Raw genomic sequence first — 21,380 nt, forward strand, 5'->3', positions numbered from 1 at the left:
GCCCCTCAGACATAGCGGCAGCAAAGATGCAAGGAAAGCTGCATTTGCACACAATCAGGCCCTATAAAGCAATTACCCATTGTCAGGATGGCCAATTTATTGTTGTTAGTGTTTTTTTTCCAAAATAAAGTATACAGCTTAGTAAATAATGTACAGTAAAGCTACTGTACATAAGTCCTATCAATATACTGTACAGTCTTACTGTAAAGGTGTGATACAGTACAGTACTTTACTATACACACCAACCTCAGGAGAAGTGAATGTACTGTACTATGGAAATACTGTACTGTTTCACTGAGCTTGCAGTACAGTACTGTACAGTAATTACGACATTGTGTCGGTGATAAGGTTGTACTGTGAGCTGAGTGGCCGAGTAGTACAGTATGTTTATGTAAAGTACTCTGTAATGGTAAAAGGACCATGGTTAACCAACAGGCAAGCATTCATCGTCATGGGTGTCATGGAGAAAATCCAAAACAGAAACATAGTACATTAATAGGTAAATGTACTGTATTACACTTCCTGCTTCGCCTCATTACCAAGGCGAAGCAGGAAGGGACATGACAAGATGTACTAAGTGAAAACTCCCCCCTCTGGCGATGTCACCTGAGCACTTCAGCACTGAGTGGAAGCAAGGAAGAGGCAAACAACTACAGACTAGTGAGTCTTACTTCAGTAGTAGGGAAAAGAAAGAGTTGTACTATAGATTATCTCTAATCCAGCAATTTACAGGATCCCAAACAGCATGGGTGCACTGGGGGAGATCATATCAAACAAACCTATTTACTTTTTTGACTGTGTGACTAAAGTGATGGATAAAGGTGGAACCGTGGATATACAGTAGCTTACAGTATATAGACTTTAGTAAGGCTTTTGACACTGTTGCACATCGCAGACTACTAAAAAAAACCTCAAAAGTTTGGGATTGGATACTAAGCTTGTTGAATGGATCAGATCTTGAGTGCATGATAGAAAACGGAGTAGTAAATGGAGTGCGTTCACAGATGGGACATGTTACCAGTGGAGTACCCCAGAAATCTGTACTTGGACTAGTGCTTGCAAATGGCATTAAAGGGAAAGTACTGTATGACTTTTTGCAGCTGACACAAAAGTACTGTATGCAACAGGGTAGATACACCAGGAGGGGTAAAACTAATTATTGAGAATCTAGTGTAGGTTGACTAGAGGAATGGTCAAGAGTACACTATTTTAATTGATTGATTTATTGGTTTATTTTTTTGAACACGGTATTTAGCCACCACCTTTCCCCCTCCCCTTTTACCCTTCCCTGGGAACCTGCTCATTTCACAGACAGGGAGGGAGGTCAGGTTACAATAAATTGACAACACAGTACTGTATGTAAATAAATAAAGGGCTGATAAAGAACTGCAGCCACTTTGATAGAGACACGAGCTCATACAGTATGTAAATGTTAGCAGTAATCCCTTCTCATTGGTTTTGCTTATGCTGTATTACAGTACCATAGCTATGGGACTTTGACTCTCATATACAGAACAGTACAGCTTCTCTAACATCAATGAACTACAGTATTGCTTGAACACGTTAGTTGCGTCTGTATACACTATTTCTATTTATTGGTTTGGCTACAGGACCTCATTGCCGCTGTGTATTTTAGATAGTGGATTGAGATGCTCCTTCAGCATTGCCCTGATTCATGTAGATTCATGTTTAATCTGTGTGCATATTTCTATTGAATGTGAAGGTATATTACAATACAAAAAAAATAAAAAATGTAAAAAAGTGTCTGGAAAAAAAAAGGCATTTGCACTTTGGGAATCGAACCCGGGACTCTGAGCATGGGGAGCGACACACTTTACCACTTGGACATGACGCCTCAAGACAGATACACAAGCTCATGTGTAAATGTAAGCAGTAATCCCTTCCCATTGTTTTTTGATTATGCCATAATGGCTACGTGACTTGGACGCTTACATACTGTACTGTATCCCTAACTCCAATGGACCATAGCTTTAACACAATCTTTTGCATCTGTTTACACTATTTTTATTCATTGCTCATTCAACGGGACCTCAGTGCCACTGTGTATTTTAAGTAGTGTATTGAGATGCTCCTTCAGCATTGCCCAGATTCTTGCAAAACCTGTGCCGTCACTTGCTCCATAGCTGTGTGCTTCAATGAGCCACTTTGGTCACGAGCTGCAGCCATTTTGTGAACCCGCTCTGCGATTGAGTCTGGCCTGCTATAGTACTGTATGTGTACTGTATGGTGCATAGAGCTCGCTTATCCCCATAGCCGCTGTGTATTTTAGAAAGTGGAATGAGACACTCCTACAGCATTGCCCTGATTCATGTAGAACCTGCATGCATATTTCTATTGAATGCGAAGGTATATTACAATAGACACATTTTTTTTAATAAAGTGTCAGGGAAAAAAAGGTATTCTCACTTTGGTAATCAAACCCGGGTCTCTGAGCATGGGGAGTAATACACTTCACCACTCGCCCACAACACCTCACGACAAATATGGGACTCGGATGCTCACATACAGTACAGTATCTCTAACGTCAATGAACTACAGTATTGCTTTAACGCATTAGTTGTGACTGTATACACTATTTTTATTTATTTATTTATTTGTCAATGTCAATGAACTACAGTATTGTTTTAACGAATTAGTTGTGACTGTATACACTATTTTTATTTATTGATTTGTCAATGTCAATGAACTACAGTATTGCTTTAACACGTTAGTTGCATCTGTATACACTAATTTTATATATTGATTTGTCTACGGGACTTGGACGCTCACATACAGTAGCCCGGCAATGGATCATTGCTTTAACATATTCATTTACGTCTGTATAAACTATTTTTTTATTGACTCTCTCCGTCTGACCATTGGTCTGTGTTTACAGTATACAGCAACATTAAAGTTGTCACTAACCATTTGCTAGAGCTTGTAGATCAATTCACCGCTATTCGCACTATAGTACTGGATCAGTGGAGCATTAGCCACCCAGTGGTGGAGATGTGTATTGCATGCTGAGTATGTGGTCGAGCCTCAACGCTCCTGTCCATGATTAAACTCAACAACCTAAGCTATCACCTAGGTGCGACTAAACATAGGTGTGCGCAGGGGGGGTGCCTGGTGCGCACAGGCACCCCCTAATGTCTGGCACCCGATCTCACATGCCTGAGGCAGCGATAGCCGAGCAGGCTGATTACTGTCCCCTCTGCGCTGCACCCTGTCAGGACTGCATTATTGACCGGACGCCTGGGTTAATCAAGGGTGCCACTGCCACCGGCTTTCAAACTCCCGGCTCCACCTCCATGTACAAAAACAGCATGATGTGACGTGATGACGTCATGCTGCTCGCACGCCCACCCGCCACCTCTTTCTTTCTATGCTATGCCAATGCCAGCCACTGATGAGGATCAGCATGCAGCCAGCGTTCCTCTTAGGAAGACAAATTCAATACTGGCAGGCGGGTGGCAGCAACATTGACACCTCATTCGTTTTTCCAGCAGCAGCAGTACTAGTCTGTGACTGTCAGTGTCAGTGAGTGACTGACTTGTAAGTAAGCTGCTGCAGCTTGCAGGGGAAAGAGAGGGGGAGCAAGACCGGGCTGAGGAGGAGCAGTGTAATTGCAGTGAGTGCCGTCAGGGGTGTTTGTTTGGTGCACACCACAACATCTGACAATGTATCTGCTTTATTAGGATTGGTACAATGGTGGATATTTTATATTGCGTTGACCATCAATAGATGGTGCTAGACATGCCCAAAAGGCGGTGCTAGACGCACCCCTCCGACGGTGCACCCCCTAATAAAATGTGCTGCGCACGCCTATGCGACTAAACCTACGTTTAGGTGAAGAAACTGCAAAGATGAGGGAGGCTCCATCTGTACTTCAAACTTTGGTACAATATGTTGGATTCTGTCTGCTATAACAGTAAACAGGGTGCCAGTGGCAGAGCCCGGTTCCGATAATCTGACCAGGAATATATAATTTCTACTTGCCCACCAAAGGTTTGTACATGTGTAGAACATTCCTTATGGACTTATGGCACAATGAGGAGACCATAAAAACATGGAACTTAAGCCCGCTTCCTCCATTTGCTGAGACCCACCTATTATGCTACCCTTTCCGACTCCTTTGTTTAAAAAGTAGAGATGTGTACCGTTTTTTTTTTCTTCGGGTTTTGTGTTTTGGTTTTGGATTTGGTTTGGCGGCCGTGTTTTGGATTCGGACGCATTTTGGCAAAACCTCCCTGAAATGTTTTTGTCCGATTCGGGTGTGTTTTGGAATCAGGAATTTTTTTTTTTCAAAAAACCCTCAAAAACAGCTTAAATCATAGAATTTGGGGGTAATTTTGATCCCATTATTAACCTCAATAACCATAATTTCCACTCATTTCCAGTCTATTCTGAACACCTCACAACTCAAAATATTATTTTTAGTCCTAAAATTTTCATCGAGGTCGCTGGATGACTAAGCTAAGCGACCCAAGTGGCTGACACAAACACCTGGCCCATCTAGGAGTGGCACTGCAGTGTCAGACAGGATGGCACTTAAAAAAATTGGCCCCAAACATCACATGATGCAAAGAAAAATGAAAGAAAAAGAGGTGCAAGATGGAATTGTCCTTGGGCCCTCCCACCCACCCTTATGTTGTATAAACAGGACATGCACACTTTAACAAACCCATCATTTCAGTGACAGCGTCTGCTACACGACTGTGGCTGAAATGACTGGTTGGTTTGGGCCCCCACCAAAAAAGAAGCAATCAATCTCTCCTTGCACAAACTGGCTCTACAGAGGCAAGATGTCCACCTCCTCCTCATCCTCTAATTCCTCACCCCTTTCACTGTGTACATCCCCCTCCTCACAGATTATTAATTCGTTCCCACTGGAATCCACCATCTCAGGTCCCTGTGTACTTTCTGGAGGCAATTGCTGGTGAATGTCTCAAGGGAGGAATTGATTATAATTCATTTTGATGAACATCATCTTCTCCACATTTTCTGGAAGTGTCCTCGTACGCCGATTGCTGACAAGGTGAGCGGCTGCACTAAACACTCTTTCGGAGTACACACTGGAGGGGGGGCAACTTAGGTAAAATACAGCCAATTTGTGCAAGGGCCTCCAAATTGCCTTTTTTTCCTGCCAGTATACGTACGTACTGTCTGACGTGCCTACTTGAATGCGATCACTCATATAATCCTCCACCATTCTTTCAGTGGTGACAGAATCATATTCAGTGACAGTAGACGACATGTCAGTAATCGTTGGCAGGTCCTTCAGTCCGGACCAGATGTCAGCACTCGCTCCAGACTGCCCTGCATCACCGCCAGCGGGTGGGCTCGGAATTCTTAGCCTTTTCCTCGCAGCCTGTGAAGGAGGAGCTGTTGGTGGGTCACGTTCCGCTTGACTTGACAAGTTTCTCACCAGCAGGTCTTTGCACCTCTGCACACTTGTGTCTGCTGGAAAGAGAGATACAACGTAGGCTTTAAACCTAGGATCGAGCACCGTGGCCAAAATGTGGTGCTCTGATTTCAACAGATTGACCACCCGTGAATCCTGGTTAAGCGAATTAAAGGCTCCATCCACAAGTCCCACATGCCTAGCGGAATCGCTCCGTTTTAGCTCCTCCTTCAATCTCTCCAGCTTCTTCTGCAAAAGCCTGATGAGGGGAATGACCTGACTCATGCTGGCAGTGTCTGAACTGACTTCACGTGTGGCAAGTTCAAAGGGTTGCAGAACCTTGCACAACGTTGAAATCATTCTCCACTGCGCTTGAGTCAGGTGCATTCCCCCTCCTTTGCCTATATCGTAGGTAGATGTATAGGCTTGAATGGCCTTTTGCTGCACCTCCATCCTCTGTAGCATATATAGGGTTGAATTCCACCTCATTACCACCTCTTGCTTCAGATGATGGCGGGGCAGGTTCAGGAGTGTTTGCTGGTGCTCCAGTCTTCGGCACGCGGTGGCTGAATGCCGAAAGTGGCCCGCAATTCTTCGAGCCACCAACAGCATCTCTTGCACGCCCCTATCGTTTTAAAAAAAATTCTGCACCACCAAATTCAATGTATGTGCAAAACATGGGACGTGCTGGAATTTGCCCACATGTAATGCACGCACAATATTGGTGGCATTGTCCAATGTCACAAATCCCCAGGAGAGTCCAATTGGGGTAAGCCACTCTGCGATGATGTTCCTCAGTTTCCGTAAGAGGTTGACAGCTGTGTGCCTCTTATGGAAAGCGGTGATACAAAGCATAGCCTGCCTAGGAACGAGTTGGCGTTTGCGAGATGCTGCTACTGGTGCCGCCGCTGCTGTTCTTGCTGCGGGAGGCAATACATCTACCCAGTGGGCTGTCACAGTCATATAGTCCTGAGTCTGCCCTGCTCCACTTGTCCACATGTCCGTGGTTAAGTGGACATTGGGTACAACTGCATTTTTTAGGACACTGGTGACTCTTTTTCTGACGTCTGTGTACACAATCAGTATCGCCTGCCTAGAGAAATGGAACCTAGATGGTATTTGGTACCGGGGACACAGTACCTCAATCAATTCTCTAATTCCCTGTGAATTTACGGTGGATACCGGACACACGTTTAACACCACCGCAGCTGCCAAGACCTGAGTTATACGCCTTGCAGCAGGATGACTGCTGTGATATTTCATCTTCCTCACAAAGGACTGTTGGACAGTCAATTGCTTACTGGAAGTAGTACAAGTGGTCTTCCGACTTCCCCTCTGGGATGACGATTGACTCCCAGCAGCAACAACAGCAGCGCCAGCAGCAGTAGGCGTTACACTCAAGGATACATCGGAGGAATCCCAGGCAGGAGAGGACTCGTCAGACTTGCCAGTGACATGGCCTACAGGACTATTGGCTTTCCTGTCTAAGGAGGAAATTGACACTGAGGGAGTTGGTGGTGTGGCTTGCAGGAGCTTGGTTACAAGAGGAAGGGATTTAGTTGTCAGTGGACTGCTACCGCTGTCACCCAAAGTTTTTGAACTTGTCAATGACTTCTGATGAATTAGCTCCAGGTGACGTATAAGGGAGGATGTTCCTAGATGGTTAACGTCCTCACCCCTACTTATTACAGCTTGACAAAGGCAACACACGGCTTGACACCTGTTGTCCGCATTTCTGTTAAAATAATTCCACACCGAAGAGGTGATTTTTTTTGTAATTTGACCAGGCATGTCAATGGCCATATTCGTCCCACGGACAACAGGTGTCTCCCCGGGTGCCTGACTTAAACAAACCACCTCACCATCAGAATCCTCCTTGTCAATTTCCTCCTCAGCGCCAGCAACACCCATATCCTCAACCTGGTGTACTTCAACAGTGACATCTTCAATTTGACTATCAGGAACTGGACTGCGGGTGCTCCTTCCAGCACTTGCAGGGGGCGTGCAAATGGTGGAAGGTGCCACCTCTTCCCGTCCAGTGTTGGGAAGGTCAGGCATCGCAACCGACACAATTGGACTCTCCTTGGGGATTTGTGATTTAGAAGAATGTACAGTTCTTTGCTGTGCTTTTGCCAGCTTAAGTCTTTTCAGTTTTTTAGCGGGAGGATGAGTGCTTCTATCCTCATGTGAAGCTGAACCACTAGCCATGAACATAGGCCAGGGCCTCAGCCGTTCCTTGCCACTCCGTGTCGTAAATGGCATATTGGCAAGTTTACGCTTCTCATCAGACGCTTTTAATTTTGATTTTTGGATCATTTTACTGAACATTTGTTTTTTTGATTTTACATGCTCTCTACTATGACATTGGGCATTGGCCTTGGCAGACGACGTTGATGGCATTTCATCGTCTCGACCATGACTAGTGGCAGCAGCTTCATCACGAGGTGGAAGTGGATCTTGATCTTTCCCTATTTTACCCTCCACATTTTTGTTCTCCATTTTTTAATGTGTGGAATTATATGCCAGTAATATATCAATAGCAATGGCCTACTGTACTGTACTATATATGTATACTGTTAGTCACCAAAATGCTGCACTCTAATACTAGAAGCTATAGAAAAGTATATATATTATTGTATATATCAGTACAGAGCGGTGTAACTGTGACCCATGTGTCCTGACAAGCAGTATAGAAGCTATAGAAAATAAGAAAAGTATATATATTATTGTATATATCAGTACAGAGCGGTGTAACTGTGACCAATATGTCCTGACAAGCAGTATAGAATCTATAGAAAAGTATATATATTATTGTATATATCAGTACAGAGCGGTGTAACTGTACTTATGTGTCCTGACAAGCAGGATAGAAGCTATAGAAAATAAGAAAAGTATATATATTATTGTATATATCAGTACAGAGCGGTGTAACTGTGACCCATGTGTCCTGACAAGCAGTATAGAAGCTATAGAAAAGTATATATATTACTGTATATCAGTAAAGAGCGGTGTAACTGTGACAAATGTGTCCTGACAAGCAGTATAGAAGCTATAGAAAAGTATATATATTATTGTATATATCAGTACAGAGCTGTGTAACTGTGACCATGTGTCCTGACAAGCAGTATAGAAGCTATAGAAAAGTATATATTATATACTGGTGGTCCCCAGTCCCCACAATGCAGCACACTGATCAGATATTTGCAGCACACTGAGCACAGATATGGAGCGTTTTCAGGCAGAGAACGTAGATATTTTCAGCACACTGAGCACAGATTATTTGCAGCACACTGAGCACAGATATCTTCAGCACACTGAGCACAGATTACGGAGCTTTTCAGGGAGAGAACGCAGCCACGTCCTCTCCGTTCAATCTCCAAAGCACGAGTGAAAATGGCGGCGACGCGCGGCTCCTTATATAGAATACGAATCTCGCGAGAATCCGATAGCGGGATGATGACGTTCGGGCGCGTTCTGGTTAACCGAGCAAGGCGGGAAGATCCGAGGCTGCCTCGGAACCGTGTAAAATAGGTGAAGTTCGGGGGGGTTCGGATCCCGAGGAACCGAACCCGCTCATCTCTATTAAAAAGGGGAACATAAGTGCAAACTGATTTACTATCTGACACATGATCAGTCAAGTCAATTGTAACAAGGAAAGATGGCCCATCTTCACCTAACATTCAAAGTGAACGCTGACTACAGATCTATAAGGAATTTTGTTGTTCTGTTTTTGCAGATAGTAATTCTATGACATCAAGACAGTGATGTCACCAGAGATTTCCTTGTGTGAAGGCACTCCATAAGATATGCAGAAGAGATCTGGATCAGTCTCCTCAAAGAGGCAGTACAGTACTTGGTCGTTTACAGTAAACTGTTCAAATTAAAATCAGTTTACCCTGAATCTACATCTGCCGGCATTACGGGAAGGCTACCAAAGTCTCTCCTGAATAAACAAAAATATATATAGTTAAAACCAGTGGTCGAAGTGGAAATTTTGAAGTGGGGGTATGCAAAAGTCAAGGGGGCATCCAGAAAAGGGGGCGTGGTCACCCAAAAGGGGGCGTGGTCACCCAATAGGGGCGGGTCCCATGTAGTAGAACCTAGTGATGAGCGGGTTCGGTTTCCGAGAAACCGAACCCCCCGAACTTTACCCTTTTTACACGGGTCCGAGCCATACTCAGATTCTCCCGTATGGCTCGGCTAACCCGAGCGCGCCCGAACGTCATCATCCCGCTGTCGGATTCTCGCGAGATTCGGATTCTATATAAGCAGCCGCGCGTCGCCGCCATTTTCACACGTGCATTGAGATTGATAGGGAGAGGACGTGGCTGGCGTCCTCTCCGTTTATATAGTTATAGTTAGTTGATCTGATTGCTACTGCTTAGCTTATTGTGGGGAGGATTGGGGAGCAGCTGTTAGGAGGAGTACAGTGCAGAGTTTTGCTAGTTTTTTTTTATCCGTTCTCTGCCTGAAAAAAACGCTCCATACCATATCTGTGCTCAGCCTCAGTGTGCTGCATGATATATCTGACTGTGCTGAGTGCTCACACTGCTTAATTGTGGGGGAGACTGGGGAGCAGCTATAGCAGGAGTACAGTGCACAGTTTTGCTGACAGTGACCACCAGTAAACGTTTGTCTGCCTGAAAAACACTCCTGTGGTGTCTTTTTTTCTATATACTATAAGTATAAACGCAGTCTGCTGACAGTGTCCACCAGGTCCATTATACTGTATATAGCAGTACGGTAGGCCACTGCTGTACCTACCTCTGTGTCTTCAGTCACTCGTCGTCATACATAAAGTATACTATCCATCCATCTACATTGTATACCTGTGGTGTCTTTTTTTCTTTATACTATAAACGCAGTCTGCTGACAGTGTCCACCAGGTCCATTATACTGTATATAGCAGTACGGTAGGCCACTGCTGTACCTACCTCTGTGTCTTCAGTCACTCGTCGTCATACATAAAGTATACTATCCATCCATCTACATTGTATACCTGTGGTGTCTTTTTTCCTTTATACTATAAACGCAGTCTGCTGACAGTGTCCACCAGGTCCATTATACTGTATATAGCAGTACGGTAGGCCACTGCTGTACCTACCTCTGTGTCTTCAGTCACTCGTCGTCATACATAAAGTATACTATCCATCCATCTACATTGTATACCTGTGGTGTCTTTTTTTTCTTTATACTATAAACGCAGTCTGCTGACAGTGTCCACCAGGTCCATTATACTGTATATAGCAGTACGGTAGGCCACTGCTGTACCTACCTCTGTGTCTTCAGTCACTCGTCGTCATACATAAAGTATACTATCCATCCATCTACATTGTATACCTGTGGTGTCTTTTTTTCTTTATACTATAAACACAGTCTGCTGACAGTGTCCACCAGGTCCATTATACTGTATATAGCAGTACGGTAGGCCACTGCTGTACCTACCTCTGTGTCTTCAGTCACTCGTCGTCATACATGAAGTATACTATCATTCCATCTACATTGTATACCTGTGGTGTCTTTTTTTCTTTATACTATAAACGCAGTCTGCTGACAGTGTCCACCAGGTCCATTATACTGTATATAGCAGTACGGTAGGCCACTGCTGTACCTACCTCTGTGTCTTCAGTCACTCGTCGTCATACATAAAGTATACTATCCATCCATCTACATTGTATACCTGTGGTGTCTTTTTTTCTTTATACTATAAACACAGTCTGCTGACAGTGTCCACCAGGTCCATTATACCAGCGGTGGCCAACCAGTGGCTCTTGAGCCGCATGCGGCTCTTTCTTCATTCAGATGCGGCTCCTGACACTTGAGGTCAGGTGACCACAAAAGACCACTGTGCTCCAGCCAGGCACGCAGTGCCAGCGTCACTAAGTGGACTGAGGGAGCCGGATACTAGGGGGTAAATTACTAAGATGGGAGTTCTATGTAAGATGGGATGTTGCCCATAGCAACCAATCAGATTCTACTTCTCATTTATCTAGCACCTTCTAGAAGATAATACCTTTAATCTGATTGGTTGCTATGGGCAACATCCCATCTTACATAGAACTCCCATCTTAGTAAATTTACCACCAGGTGAGAACCCACTGCCAAGCAAAAGGGGATTACAGTTACCTCAGCATGGATCACCTCGGGTTTGGAGCGGGGACTGCTGGACACATGAAGGGCTACTACAGTCGCATGGGGGGCTGGAGTGACACATGGAGGAACTAAAGTGTATTATGTTAATCTTGCTTTTAAATGTATTTTATTTGGCTCTGGCTTTTTTTAATGTATTTTATGTGGATGTGGCTTTTAAAATGTATTTTATGTGGATTTGTCCCTTTCTATGTATTTTATTTTGGATCTGGCTTTTCAATGTATTTTATAAAGGGCATGGCCTAGTGGGCACAAGTCCACGCCTCATTTTTGCACATGTGCCTTTGGTGTGCACATGGTGTCGGCTCTTTGGCATGCCCAAAGATTTTTCTTGGCTCTTTGTCGCTGACTGATTGGCCACCCCTGCATTATACTGTATATAGCAGTACGGTAGGCCACTGCTGTACCTACCTCTGTGTCTTCAGTCACTCGTCGTCATACATAAAGTATACTATCATTCCATCTACATTGTATACCTGTGGTGTCTTTTTTTCTTTATACTATAAACGCAGTCTGCAGACAGTGTCCACCAGGTCCATTATACTGTATATAGCAGTACGGTAGGCCACTGCTGTACCTACCTCTGTGTCTTCAGTCACTCGTCGTCATACATAAAGTATACTATCCATCCATCTACATTGTATACCTGTGGTGTCTTTTTTTTCTTTATACTATAAACGCAGTCTGCTGACAGTGTCCACCAGGTCCATTATACTGTATATAGCAGTACGGTAGGCCACTGCTGTACCTACCTCTGTGTCTTCAGTCACTCGTCGTCATATATAAAGTATACTATCCATCCATCTACATTGTATACCTGTGGTGTCTTTTTTCCTTTATACTATAAACGCAGTCTGCTGACAGTGTCCACCAGGTCCATTATACTGTATATAGCAGTACGGTAGGCCACTGCTGTACCTACCTCTGTGTCTTCAGTCACTCGTCGTCATACATAAAGTATACTATCCATCCATCTACATTGTATACCTGTGGTGTCTTTTTTTCTTTATACTATAAAAACAGTCTCCTGACAGTGTCCACCAAGTCCATTATACGGTATATAGCAGTACGGTAGGCCACTGCTGTACCTACCTCTGTGTCTTCAGTCACTCGTCGTCATACATAAAGTATACTATCCATCCATCTACATTGTATACCTGTGGTGTCTTTTTTTCTTTATACTATAAACGCAGTCTGCTGACAGTGTCCACCAGGTCCATTATACTGTATATAGCAGTACGGTAGGCCACTGCTGTACCTACCTCTGTGTCTTCAGTCACTCGTCGTCATACAGAAAGTTTACTATCCATCCATCTACATTGTATACCTGTGGTGTCTTTTTTTCTTTATACTATAAACGCAGTCTGCTGACAGTGTCCACCAGGTCCATTATACTGTATATAGCAGTACGGTAGGCCACTGCTGTACCTACCTCTGTGTCTTCAGTCACTCGTCGTCATACATAAAGTATACTATCCATCCATCTACATTGTATACCTGTGGTGTCTTTTTTCCTTTATACTATAAACGCAGTCTGCTGACAGTGTCCACCAGGTCCATTATACTGTATATAGCAGTACGGTAGGCCACAGCTGTACCTAACTCTGTGTCTTCAGTCACTCGTCGTCATACATAAAGTATACTATCCATCCATCTACATTGTATACCTGTGGTGTCTTTTTTTCTTTATACTATAAACGCAGTCTGCTGACAGTGTCCACCAGGTCCATTATACTGTATATAGCAGTACGGTAGGCCACTGCTGTACCTACCTCTGTGTCTTCAGTCACTCGTCGTCATACATAAAGTATACTATCCATCCATCTACATTGTATACCTGTGGTGTCTTTTTTGCTTTATACTATAAACGCAGTCTGCTGACAGTGTCCACCAGGTCCATTATACTGTATATAGCAGTACGGTAGGCCACTGCTGTACCTACCTCTGTGTCTTCAGTCACTCGTCGTCATACATAAAGTATACTATCCATCCATCCATCTACATTGTATACCTGTGGTGTCTTTTTTTCTTTATACTATAAAAACAGTCTCCTGACAGTGTCCACCAAGTCCATTATACGGTATATAGCAGTACGGTAGGCCACTGCTGTACCTACCTCTGTGTCTTCAGTCACTCGTCGTCATACATAAAGTATACTATCCATCCATCTACATTGTATACCTGTGGTGTCTTTTTTTCTTTATACTATAAACGCAGTCTGCTGACAGTGTCCACCAGGTCCATTATACTGTATATAGCAGTACGGTAGGCCACTGCTGTACCTACCTCTGTGTCTTCAGTCACTCGTCGTCATACAGAAAGTTTACTATCCATCCATCTACATTGTATACCTGTGGTGTCTTTTTTTCTTTATACTATAAACGCAGTCTGCTGACAGTGTCCACCAGGTCCATTATACTGTATATAGCAGTACGGTAGGCCACTGCTGTACCTACCTCTGTGTCTTCAGTCACTCGTCGTCATACATAAAGTATACTATCCATCCATCTACATTGTATACCTGTGGTGTCTTTTTTCCTTTATACTATAAACGCAGTCTGCTGACAGTGTCCACCAGGTCCATTATACTGTATATAGCAGTACGGTAGGCCACAGCTGTACCTAACTCTGTGTCTTCAGTCACTCGTCGTCATACATAAAGTATACTATCCATCCATCTACATTGTATACCTGTGGTGTCTTTTTTTCTTTATACTATAAACGCAGTCTGCTGACAGTGTCCACCAGGTCCATTATACTGTATATAGCAGTACGGTAGGCCACTGCTGTACCTACCTCTGTGTCTTCAGTCACTCGTTGTCATACATAAAGTATACTATCCATCCATCTACATTGTATACCTGTGGTGTCTTTTTTTCTTTATACTATAAACGCAGTCTGCTGACAGTGTCCACCAGGTCCATTATACTGTATATAGCAGTACGGTAGGCCACTGCTGTACCCACCTCTGTGTCTTCAGTCACTCGTCGTCATACATAAAGTATACTATCATTCCATCTACATTGTATACCTGTGGTGTCTTTTTTTCTTTATACTACAAACGCAGTCTGCTGACAGTGTCCACCAGGTCCATTATACTGTATATAGCAGTACGGTAGGCCACTGCTGTACCTACCTCTGTGTCTTCAGTCACTCGTCGTCATACATAAAGTATACTATCATTCCATCTACATTGTATACCTGTGGTGTCTTTTTTTCTTTATACTATAAACGCAGTCTGCTGACAGTGTCCACCAGGTCCATTATACTGTATATAGCAGTACGGTAGGCCACTGCTGTACCTACCTCTGTGTCTTCAGTCACTCGTCGTCATACATAAAGTCTATTTCCATCCATCTACATTGTATACCTGTGGTGTCTTTTTTCCTTTATACTATAAACGCAGTCTGCTGACAGTGTCCACCAGGTCCATTATACTGTATATAGCAGTACGGTAGGCCACTGCTGTACCTACCTCTGTGTCTTCAGTCACTCGTTGTCATACATAAAGTATACTATCCATCCATCTACATTGTATACCTGTGGTGTCTTTTTTTCTTTATACTATAAACGCAGTCTGCTGACAGTGTCCACCAGGTCCATTATACTGTATATAGCAGTACTGTAGGCCACTGCTGTACCTACCTCTGTGTCTTCAGTCACTCGTCATCATACATAAAGTATACTATCCATCCATCTACATTGTATACCTGTGGTGTCTTTTTTTCTTTATACTATAAACACAGTCTGCTGACAGTGTCCACCAGGTCCATTATACTGTATATAGCAGTACGGTAGGCCACTACTGTACCTACCTCTGTGTCTGCAGTCACTCGTCGTCATACATAAAGTATACTATCCATCCATCTACATTGTATACCTGTGGTGTCTTTTTTTCTTTATACTATAAACGCAGTCTGCTGACAGTGTCCACCAGGTCCATTATACTGTATATAGCAGTACGGTAGGCCACTGCTGTACCTACCTCTGTGTCTTCAGTCACTCGTCGTCATACATAAAGTATACTATCCATCCATCTACATTGTATACCTGTGGTGTCTTTTTTTCTTTATACTATAAACGCAGTCTGCTGACAGTGTCCACCAGGTCCATTATACTGTATATAGCAGTATGGTAGGCCACTGCTGTACCTACCTCTGTGTCTTCAGTCACTCGTCGTCATACATAAAGTATACTATCCATCCATCTACATTGTATACCTGTGGTGTCTTTTTTTCTTTATACTATAAACGCAGTCTGCTGACAGTGTCCACCAGGTCCATTATACTGTATATAGCAGTATGGTAGGCCACTGCTGTACCTACCTCTGTGTCTTCAGTCACTCGTCGTCATACATAAAGTATACTATCCATCCATCTACATTGTATACCTGTGGTGTCTTTTTTTCTTTATACTATAAACGCAGTCTGCTGACAGTGTCCACCAGGTCCATTATACTGTATATAGCAGTACGGTAGGCCACTTCTGTACCTACCTCTGTGTCTTCAGTCACTCGTCGTCATACATAAAGTATACTATCCATCCATCTACATTGTATACCTGTGGTGTTTTTTTTTCTTTATACTATAAACGCAGTCTGCTGACAGTGTCCACCAGGTCCATTATACTGTATATAGCAGTACGGTAGGCCACTGCTGTACCTACCTCTGTGGCTTCAGTCACTCGTCGTCATACATAAAGTATACTATCCATCCATCTACATTGTATACCTGTGGTGCCTTTTAGTTGTGCGCATTAAAATATGGAGAACAAAAATGTGGAGGTTAAAAAAATAGGGAAAGATCAAGATCCACTTCCACCTCGTGCTGAAGCTGCTGCCACTAGTCATGGCCGAGACGATGAAATGCCATCAACGTCGTCTGCCAAGGCCGATGCCCAATGTCATAGTACAGAGCATGTAAAATCCACACATAAAAGATCAGTAAAAAATGACCCAAAAATCAAAATTAAAAGCGTCTGAGGAGAAGCGTAAACTTGCCAATATGCCATTTACGACACGGAGTGGCAAGGAACGGCTGAGGTTCTGGCCTATGTTCATGGCTAGTGGTTCAGCTTCACAGGAGGATGGAAGCACTCATCCTCTCGCTAGAAAAAAGAAAAGACTTAAGCTTACAAAAGCACAGCAAAGAACTGTGCGTTCTTCGAAATCACAAATCCCCAAGGAGAGTCCAATTGTGTCGGTTGCGATGCCTGACCTTCCCAACATTGGACGGGAAGAGCTTGCACCTTCCACCATTTGCACGCCCCCTGCAAGTGCTGGAAGGAGCACCCACAGTCCAGTTCCTGATAGTCAAATTGAAGATGTCACTGTTGAAGTACACCAGGATGAGGATATGGGTGTTGCTGGCGCTGGGGAGGAAATTGACAAGGAGGATTCTGATGGTGAGGTGGTTTGTTTAAGTCAGGCACCCGGGGAGACACCTGTTGTCTGTGGGACGAATATGGCCATTGACATGCCTTGTCAAAATACAAAAAAAATCAGCTCTTCGGTGTGGAATTATTTCAACAGAAATGCGGACAACAGGTGTCAAGCCGTGTGTTGCCTTTGTCAAGCTGTAATAAGTAGGGGTAAGGACGTTAACCACCTCGGAACATCCTCCCTTATACGTCACCTGCAGCGCATTCATCATAAGTCAGTGACAAGTTCAAAAACTTTGGGTGACAGCGGAAGCAGTCCACTGACCACTAAATCCCTTCCTCTTGTAACCAAGCTCCTGCAAACCACACCACCAACTCCCTCAGTGTCAATTTCCTCCTTACCCAGGAAAGCCAATAGTCCTGCAGGCCATGTCACTGGCAAGTCTGACGAGTCCTCTCCTGCCTGGGATTCCTCCGATGCATCCTTGAGTGTAACGCCTACTGCTGCTGGCGCTGCTGTTGTTGCTGCTGGGAGTCGATCGTCATCCCAGAGAGGAAGTCGAAAGACCACTTGTACTACTTCCAGTAAGCAATTGACTGTCCAACAGTCCTTTGCGAGGAAGATGAAATATCACAGCAGTCATCCTGCTGCAAAGCGGATAACTGAGGCCTTGGCAGCCTGGGCGGTGAGAAAGGTGGTTCCGGTATCCATCGTTAATTCAGAGCCAACTAGAGACTTGATTGAGGTACTGTGTCCCCGGTACCAAATACCATCTAGGTTAGGTTACAATTCTCTAGGCAGGCGATACCGAAAATGTACACAGACCTCAGAAAAAGAGTCACCAGTGTCCTAAAAAATGCAGTTGTACCCAATGTCCACTTAACCACGGACATGTGGACAAGTGGAGCAGGGCAGCCTCAGGACTACATGACTGTGACAGCGCACTGGGTAGATGTATTGCCTCCCGCAGCAAGAACAGCAGCGGCGGCACCAGTAGCAGCATCTCGCAAACGCCAACTCGTTCCTAGGCAGGCTACGCTTTGTATCACCGCTTTCCAGAATACGCACACAGCTGAAAACCTCTTACGGCAACTGAGGAAGATCATCGCAGAATGGCTTACCCCAATTGGACTCTCCTGGGGATTTGTGGCATCGGACAACGCCAGCAATATTGTGCGTGCATTACATCTTGGCAAATTCCAGCACGTCCCATGTTTTGCACATACCTTGAATTTGGTGGTGCAGAATTATTAAAAAAACGACAGGGGCGTGCAAGAGATGCTGTCGGTGGCCAGAAAGAAGAATTGCGGGCCACTTTCGGCGTACAGGCACCGCGTACAGAAGACTGGAGCACCACCAAAAACACCTGAACCTGCCCTGCCATCATCTGAAGCAAGAGGTGGTAACGAGGTGGAATTCAACCCTCTATATGCTTCAGAGGATGGAGGAGCAGCAAAAGGCCATTCAAGCCTATACATCTGGCCACGATATAGGCAAAGGAGGTGGAATGCACCTGACTCAAGCGCAGTGGAGAATGATTTCAACGTTGTGCAAGGTTCTGCAACCTTTTGAACTTGCCACACGTGAAGTCAGTTCAGACACTGCCAGCCTGAGTCAGGTCATTCCCCTCATCAGGCTTTTGCAGAAGAAGCTGGAGACATTGAAGGAGGAGCTAAAAGAGAGCGTTTCCGCTAGGCATGTGGGACTTGTGGATGGAGCCCTTCATTCGCTTAACCAGGATTCACGGGTGGTCAATCTGTTGAAATCAGAGCACTACATTTTGCCCACCGTGCTCGATCCTAGATTTAAAACCTACGTTGTATCTCTATTTCCGGCAGACACAAGTCTGCAGAGGTTCAAAGACCTGCTGGTGAGAAAATTGTTTAGTCAAGCGGAACGTGACCCGTCAACATCTCCTCCTTCACATTCTCCCGCAACTGGGGGTGCGAGGAAAAGGCTACGAATTCCGAGCCCACCCGCTGGCGGTGATGCAGGGCAGTCTGGAGCGAGTGCTGACATCTGGTCCGGACTGAAGGACCTGCCAACGATTACTGACATGTCGTCTACTGTCACTGCATATGATTCTCTCACCATTGAAAGAATGGTGGAGGATTATATGAGTGACCGCATCCAAGTAGGCACGTCAGACAGTCCGTACGTATACTGGCAGGAAAAAGAGGCAATTTGGAGGCCCTTGCACAAACTGGCTTTATTCTACCTAAGTTGCCCTCCCTCCAGTGTGTACTCCGAAAGAGTGTTAGTGCCGCCGCTCACCTTGTCAGCAATCGGCGTACGAGGTTACTTCCAGAAAATGTGGAGAAGATGATGTTCATTAAAATGAATTATAATCAATTCCTCCGTGGAGACATTCACCAGCAGCAATTGCCTCCAGAAAGTAAACGGGGACCTGAGATGGTGGATTCCAGTGGGGACGAATTAATAATCTGTGAGGAGGGGGATGTACACAGTGAAAGGGGTGATGAATCGGACGATGATGATGAGGTGGACATCTTGCCTCTGTAGAGCCAGTTTGTGCAAGGAGAGATTGATTGCTTCTTTTTTGGTGGGGGCCCAAACCAACCAGTCATTTCAGTCACAGTCGTGTGGCAGACCCTGTCGCTGAAATTATGGGTTTGTTAAAGTGTGCATGTCCTGTTTATACAACATAAGGGTGGGTGGGAGGGCCCAAGGACAATTCCATCTTGCACCTCTTTTTTCTTTCATTTTTCTTTGCGTCATGTGCTGTTTGGGGAGTATTTTTTTGAAGGGCCATCCTGCGTGACACTGCAGTGCCACTCCTAGATGGGCCAGGTATCTGTGTCGGCCACTTGGGTCGCTTATCTTAGTCACACAGCTACCTCATTGCGCCTCTTTTTTTCTTTGCGTCATGTGCTGTTTGGGGAGTATTTTTTTCAAGTGCCATCCTGTCTGACACTGCAGTGCCACTCCTAGATGGGCCAGGTGTTTGTGTCAGCCACTTGTGTCGCTTAGCTTAGTCACACAGCGACCTTGGTGCACCTCTTTTTTTCTTTGCGTCATGTGCTGTTTGGGGAGTATTTTTTTCAAGTGCCATCCTGTCTGACACTGCAGTGCCACTCCTAGATGGGCCAGGTGTTTGTGTCGGCCACTTGGGTCGCTTAGCTTAGTCACACAGCTACCTCATTGCGCCTCTTTTTTTCTTTGCGTCGTGCTGTTTGGGGAGTATTTTTTTGAAGGGCCATCCTGCGTGACACTGCAGTGCCACTCCTAGATGGGCCAGGTGTTTGTGTCGGCCACTTGGGTCGCTTATCTTAGTCACACAGCTACCTCATTCCGCCTCTTTTTTTCTTTGCGTCATGTGCTGTTTGGGGAGTATTTTTTTCAAGTGCCATCCTGTCTGACACTGCAGTGCCACTCCTAGATGGGCCAGGTGTTTGTGTCAGCCACTTGTGTCGCTTAGCTTAGTCACACAGCGACCTTGGTGCACCTCTTTTTTTCTTTGCGTCATGTGCTGTTTGGGGAGTATTTTTTTCAAGTGCCATCCTGTCTGACACTGCAGTGCCACTCCTAGATGGGCCAGGTGTTTGTGTCGGCCACTTGGGTCGCTTAGCTTAGTCACACAGCTACCTCATTGCGCCTCTTTTTTTCTTTGCGTCGTGCTGTTTGGGGAGTATTTTTTTGAAGGGCCATCCTGCGTGACACTGCAGTGCCACTCCTAGATGGGCCAGGTGTTTGTGTCGGCCACTTGGGTCGCTTATCTTAGTCACACAGCTACCTCATTCCGCCTCTTTTTTTCTTTGCGTCATGTGCTGTTTGGGGAGTATTTTTTTCAAGTGCCATCCTGTCTGACACTGCAGTGCCACTCCTAGATGGGCCAGGTGTTTGTGTCAGCCACTTGTGTCGCTTAGCTTAGTCACACAGCGACCTTGGTGCGCCTCTTTTTTTCTTTGCGTCATGTGCTGTTTGGGGAGTATTTTTTTTTAGTGCCATCCTGTCTGACACTGCAGTGCCACTACTAGATGGGCCAGGAGTTTGTGTCGGCCACTTGGGTCGCTTAGCTTAGTCACACAGCTACCTCATTGCGCCTCTTTTTTTCTTTGCGTCGTGCTGTTTGGGGAGTATTTTTTTGAAGGGCCATCCTGCGTGACACTGCAGTGCCACTCCTAGATGGGCCAGGTGTTTGTGTCGGCCACTTGGGTCGCTTATCTTAGTCACACAGCTACCTCATTGCGCCTCTTTTTTTCTTTGCGTCATGTGCTGTTTGGGGAGTATTTTTTTCAAGTGCCATCCTGTCTGACACTGCAGTGCCACTCCTAGATGGGCCAGGTGTTTGTGTCGGCCACTTGGGTCGCTTATCTTAGTCACACAGCTACCTCATTGCGCCTCTTTTTTTCTTTTCGTCATGTGCTGTTTGGGGAGTATTTTTTTGAAGGGCCATCCTGCGTGACACTGCAGTGCCACTCCTAG

The sequence above is a fragment of the Pseudophryne corroboree genome, chromosome 7 (genome assembly GCF_028390025.1).
Source record: "Pseudophryne corroboree isolate aPseCor3 chromosome 7, aPseCor3.hap2, whole genome shotgun sequence".
Lineage (NCBI taxonomy): Eukaryota > Metazoa > Chordata > Amphibia > Anura > Myobatrachidae > Pseudophryne > Pseudophryne corroboree.